At 34.4% G+C, this 6,645-nt stretch overlaps 1 pseudogene; it reads left to right on the top strand.

Annotated features, from left to right (window-relative positions):
• Window positions 1–4,789: 4,789 nt before the first annotated feature.
• LOC110321043 lies at window positions 4,790–5,747 on the top strand (annotated as a pseudogene).
• Window positions 5,748–6,645: the final 898 nt, after the last annotated feature.

Below are 6,645 nucleotides of genomic sequence, written 5' to 3'. Positions count from 1 at the left end.
ACCATGTTTAGCAAATATGTTGCTCACTAGTGAACAATGAAGAACACAGGCAGGGTGCATAAGAAAATCATTTTCAAGTTTGCTTCCTATTGTTTCAAAAAAACAAAACAAAACAAAACAAAACAGGGAAAGAAGAACACAAGCTTTGCTGTTGTTCATCTTCTCTAGCTTGTCCGCTCCACTGCTATTTTTGACTGTTACACCCATGGCTAAATCTGTGGGTGTAACAGTCAAATATAATTCAGTGGGAATATCTTAAGTGTTTGAAGAGAAAGCTGTATCTCATAGTAAAACTGTGTTTGCTGAACCCAGGGGCTCTTATCTAAACATAGACACCTGACCCAAAACTACAGGCGAGGAGCTCATCTCCCTACATGATATTGAGAAAATATATTTGTATGCCTATAATCCTGTAGGTGAGACTGCAGGATGCTTGGTTCAGCAGTATTCTCTGAACTTGCAACCTTTCCCTCTTAGCTGATCATCAGAAAAGAATATGATGTTATATGTGTGCAGACACTAGATAAATTTGAGAATCATTGTTTCTGTAGAAGAATAGAAAGGAAAGAAGATTCAATAATCCCTCTTTTAGCCTGAAGATTTCAGAAGAGTCCATTGTTGCACACTGTTATTAAGCAGTTTTGTGTTAATGTAGGCTAAGCAGGATCGGAAAACTATATAGATGGATAAAAGTTGGATGCAGGTTTTCTGTAGATTTTGTGTTGTATGAACATCATTTAAAAACATATATTGGCATTTCTCACAGTCTGTAACAGTCTTATATGAATTCAACATAGTAGATAAATATAAATTATCTACTTAATATTTTATCAGCTCCAGGTTCAACTGAAACAGTACAGTAGAATTTCAAAATAAGCAATTGAAATCTTAGATTTATCAAGACTATTGCTATATCTAGTCTTTAGCAGAATCACTATGTAAGCCCACATATACTTGAATAATAAAATCAAATATAAAATTTCTTTGGTTAGGTATTTGTCCTCACCAAAAAAAAAATATCATTGGGGAATATTTTTGCATGGCATTGATGTAACATAAATTTTAGAGCTTAATATATGTGTGAATATGTATTTTGAAAACATGTCTATAACATCTAGTTGGTCTTTTAATCATACCACAATATAAATGTGTTTCAAGACACATGAGCCATAAAGGTTTCATGATCCCCAGCTTTCACAGTAGGTGACATCTGTGAGCCAGATGGGAAAAGCCAAACTGACCCTTCATTTCCTGTGTAGTTCCAGAGGAAAGGATGCTTACTAGCTTGACCTCACCACAAGTATGGTTGATTGTCTGCAGGTTGAAGTTTCTCATGTTAAGCACTGAGACATGCTGACTACTAATGAGCAGCTTCTACTATTATCTTAGTATGTCCTTGAAACGTTGATGTTACTCCTCTGCCAAAGCCTGTTGAAATGTTTATTCTCTCATGCAATCTAAACACTAGGCTATCTGTAGCCCTTGCAAACCTTGTCTCCTTAGTGCTGCAAACTGGCCAAGAAGACATTAGATATTTTTGACATTACATCCTGGAACTTTCATTTAATAGCTCAGTGTAAAACTTTAGAAGCTACTTTTTGAAAATCAAAAGTCACGTATCTTATTAAAAATGGAGAAGTTCACATTTGTGTTATGTTAACCTTGGAAAACCACTTCTTGCATATATAATGTGAATGAAACTTTCAGTGTTTCATTTGCTCTTTGTCTTGTTTGAGGCACAAGGAATAAAAATGATAAACAGACAGAGGGGTAGAGCTACTCCACACTGCAAAAGATATCCTGGAAGAAAAAACTTTACATTTGAAAGACAAATACATTAAGAAACACTTATTTTATAATTTTATAAAAAGCATTTTTCAAGTTTTTTTTTTTTAAAGCAATTTTCTATGTGTAGCTTTGGCTATCCTGAACCTCACTCTTTAGACCAGGCTGGCCTCAAACTCAGAGATCCACCTGTCTTTGTTTTGTGAGTATTGGAATTAAAGGTGTGCGCTACTTTGTCAAGTCTTATAAAGACATTGATAAAGGGAAGTCAATGAGAAAGATGTACAAAAATGGACATGGAGTTTGGAACTGTTTAGAGTTTGCCATGATTGTAACCCTGGGAGAATCATGTTGGTTATTTTAAATAAGCCTTTCTACCTAGACAGGAGTTAACCCATGCAACATCCATCATTTTTGTAATTTGTATACTTGATGAATTTAACACATTGATTTAATTTGGCCTAAAACTAATGTAAAATTAACTCAATGACCAGATGAATGAATTAATTCCTTTTAGTCTAACTAATAAATACCAACTGATATCATTTATGCCTGAACTTTTTTTAAAGTTAGACTTCTCTCTATAGGTCCAATTAACTTTAGACTCACTAAGCTCTATCTTCACGTATGCCACCACACAGCTATCAGTGTTCTTACTTTGCAATTCAAAGTAAGAGTAAATTTCAAAGCAGAAATATATAATATCTTGCATAATATAGAAGTGGCTTATAGCTTTATTTTTTGTTTACAAAAAGAATAAATATAAGAAATTTTATTGCAATTGCTGGAAAATTGAGATGTAGTTGGTCAGCTTCTCTGTCAATTCTCTGATATTATATTGAATAAAATGCATATATATATATTACATGCCAAACCTTAATAGACAAAAAAACTGGCAATGAATTGCTAATGGCATCACTAATCCATGTTTAAAAAGTTATTGTGTAATTAATAGTCTTTCTCTTGAAGAAGAAATACTGAAACAGTATAATTAAAAATTGTAAGTTTTAAAGAGGACAGTGGGTATTTCTATATCTAGCTCTCTCACATTAGTCTTATTTTCCTTACAACCTAAATGAATGAAAATTTTCTGCTTTAAAGGTTTTAGCAATTATTTTACTATTAAGAGGAAAATATTAATGTCATCACTTAGAATTCAAGTTAGTCTCAAAATTAATGAACTGTATCAAATTAGTTAAAATAATCTTCAATGGCTTATTATTAGCATTCCTAATTGACCATAAGCATACGATCTTAAATGACTCTAATTTTACTTGTTTTTAAATTTGTTCACAAGTGTGGTGCACATGTCTTCCTTTCTTCTTCCTTTCTTCTTCCTTTCTCTCTCTCTCTCATTCTCTCTCTCTCTCTCTCTCTCTCTCTCTCTCTCTCTCTCTTTCTTTCTTTCTTTCATCTCTTTCCTTCTTTATTTTTTCTATTTATCATCTACCATCTATCTACCTATCATTTATCTACCTAACTATATATCATTTCTTTATCTGTTTATGTATTGACCTATAGTCAATATATCCATTCATCTGAAAATTACATATGCTTTGCTATCATTTATAAATATTAATATAATATATTATTCTCAAACAGACTTAATAAGGAATAAATTTTTAAAAAATTTTTTATTAGATATTTTCTTCATTTACATTTCAAATGCTATCCCAAAAGTCAAGAATATAATTAAAGCAACTCATTATACAGTACATATCAATATTGGATATAAAGGAAATAGACTTTACAACCTACATCTATAAGACAGTATTAGAATTAATTTTGAATGCATGGAATTATGTACATAGGTATAAGTGAAGGAGGCAGAAAGGGAAAGTACTGCATAGCACTCTATGTTTGAATGACAGATACCAAGAGGCCTAATATATATTATAATACTTTACTTAAATCTATCAGCTTATTGCTTCAAGCCACTTCAAATCCAGTGTAATTTTAAGATACTATATCAATCTTTTCTTTTAAAAGCATAATTTTTACTCTTCAAAAATGTCCATTTTGTATAAAGGTATAGATTAATACCGTGTACATTGAGTTACAGTATATAGCCTAATATTTGATTTACAGTCTTCACTCCTTTCTTTCCTATCTTTGATTCTGGAAAGGGTTTTATAACTTTTCTCAATGTTGCCCTGACTACTATTTTAACTTATAAAATGTGATTATTTGTAGAAGTGCAGAGACTTCATTTCCCTCTTTTCATAACAGTTTTGATTTTTTTGTATGATGACTTCGTCACTGAAATGTTGGGTTTGAGATGCATCTCTTATTCTTCATAATGAAATTGTAAAAATAATGAGAACACATTGACATAAAATAATGATAGCCAGATATGTAAAATAAGATCCTATTTCTTTCTGGCTTATATTTATTTACTTAGTGCTTCATGTAGCTGTCCTGTGAGTTATACGAATATTTAGGTTGGATTCTTAAAATTCAACTTATTCACACAATTTGATAGTAGTCTTAATTTTTGGCAACATCAGTTCTCATTTGTAGAAATTCTCAGTATATTAAAGGATTTATGGTTCACATTTTAACCGTGAAAGTTGCATAGTTGGATACTCAAAATGACATATAAAGAACTTTTAGAGAGTCCCTTGGGCCAAAGTGAATGTGACACATAGAGTACTCACGTGACTTAATTTTATTCTGATTAAACCATCAAGAAGCCTTGCTTCACAGCCCTAAGGTATAAAAGCACTCCTATATCATAATGTATTGTTCAAACATGTAGAATACAGAAAAACAATTGCAACAATTTTAAGAATGGGAAGTGATTATTTCAGGGTTTTGAGTCATAATTGTCTTGATCACAACTCATCATATTTTCTCTTGTAGTAAGAAAGCCAAAATGAGGAAAAGTTTCTGAATTAGGTAATCTCAATTTAAATAGAAAAATTTCTTTTATGTCCCCTTAAAAAAGCAAGTGTTATTCTTATTAAATATTTTTGAGAGGTCGACACATGTGCAAGCCAGCAAGATGGCAGCAGTTGGAGCCGGCTGGCTGAGGCAGGTGGCCTCTGCACTGCTGCTCCTGAGCCCGCGCCTGCTCTCCCCGGAACTGTCGACTCCAGCCAGGCTCTACCACAAGAAGGTTGTGGATCATTTTGAAAACCCTAGGAACGTGGGTTCCCTCGACAAACATCTAAAAATGATGGAACCTCTTGTGAGGCTATGACAGTGCCTGGCAAACACAGAAGTGGAGGCTCACAGTCAGCTATTGGATGGAACACAGGGCCCCCAATGGAGGAGCTAGAGAAAGTACCCAAGGAGTTGTAGGGGGCTGCAACCCTGTAGGTGCAACAACAATATGAACTAACCAGTACTCCCTGAGCTCGAGTCTCTAGCTGCATATGTAGCAGAAGATGGCCTAATCGGCCATCATTGGGAAGAGAGACCCCTTGGTCTTGTAAACTTTATATGACCCAGCACAGGGGAAGACCAGGGCCAAGTAGTGGGAGTGGGTGGGTAGGGGAGCAGAGGTGGGGATGGGGTATAGGGAACTTTCTGGATAGCATTTGAAATGTAAATAAAGCAAATAATAATAATAATAAAAAAAATGATGGAACCAGATTGGTAGGGTCTCTGGCCTGTGGTGACATCATGAAATTGCAGATCCAGGTGGATGAAAAGGGGAAGATTGTGGATACCACATTTAAACATTAAAAACATTTGGCTGCAGTGTGGTCATGGTCAACACCTCCAGCTCCTTAGCCATGGAGTGGGGAAAAGGGAAAAGCGAGAAGGAATCCCTGACCATCAAAAACACAGACACCACCAAGGAGCTCTGCCTGCTGCCTGCCCTGCTCCATGCTGGCAGAAGATGCCATCAAGGCTGCCCTGACTGATTACAAACTGAAACAAGAGTCCAAGAAGGAAGAGCCAGAGAGGCAGTGAGCCCTGGAGACACTCCAGCGGGTCACAGCAGCTGCTTCCTGCCACCCATCAAAGAAGCTATGCGGAACATACACACACTATTCACCATTTGCACTGTGGCTCTGATGCAAGCAAAATGTGTGATTGGTTATGCAGATCTGCATATATATTATAATAAAAGAATGCAAGATGAAAAAATATTTTGAATATTTGAATCTGTGGTTTATTACATAATTGTTGTTTATGAACTCAGTGAGCTAGAAAATAAGTTCAAATATTACATCCCAAATTAAACTAAATTCAGGAAGCGGAAAAAATTTTAACCTTAGAGACTATTAAAAAGGTAAATTCAGGTGCCTAGAGAGATCACTAAGTAGTTAAGAGCACTCATTGTTCTTACAGAGGATTCTGGTTCAGTACCCAGAACTGATTGTGGTCAAATCATGTCTAACTTCAGTTTCAGGGAGAAACCTAAACCAATATGCTGAATAGACAGTGCTGTGTTCATGACAGCACTATTCGTAGTACAAAAGAAACATTTGCTTTTTAATGGATGAGTGAACCAAAAGTCATACACATGCACAAATAAAGGAATTATTCAATTTGTATAAATAATGATATTCTTACATTTTGTCAATACAGATCTTCTCAGAAGACACTGTGAAGTAAAATATGCCAAGTACTGAGACGAGAATTGCTAAGGGATGGACGATTGAGTAAGTGTTGACCAAAGTGCAAAATTTCACTCAAAGGTAAAGGAAAATGTTACTTATTGCTTCCATGTTAATTGCAAAAAGCTATCTATCTATCTATCTATCTATCTATCTATCTATCTATCTATCTATCTATCTATCATCTATCTATCTATTTATCATCTATCTATCTATCTATCTATCTATCTATCTATCTATCTATCTATCTATCTATCATCTATCTATCTATCATCTATCTATCTATCTA

Source organism: Mus pahari, chromosome 4 (assembly GCF_900095145.1).
Source record: "Mus pahari chromosome 4, PAHARI_EIJ_v1.1, whole genome shotgun sequence".
Taxonomy (NCBI): Eukaryota; Metazoa; Chordata; class Mammalia; order Rodentia; family Muridae; genus Mus; species Mus pahari.
This window is presented reverse-complemented; position numbering and strand designations above follow the sequence as displayed.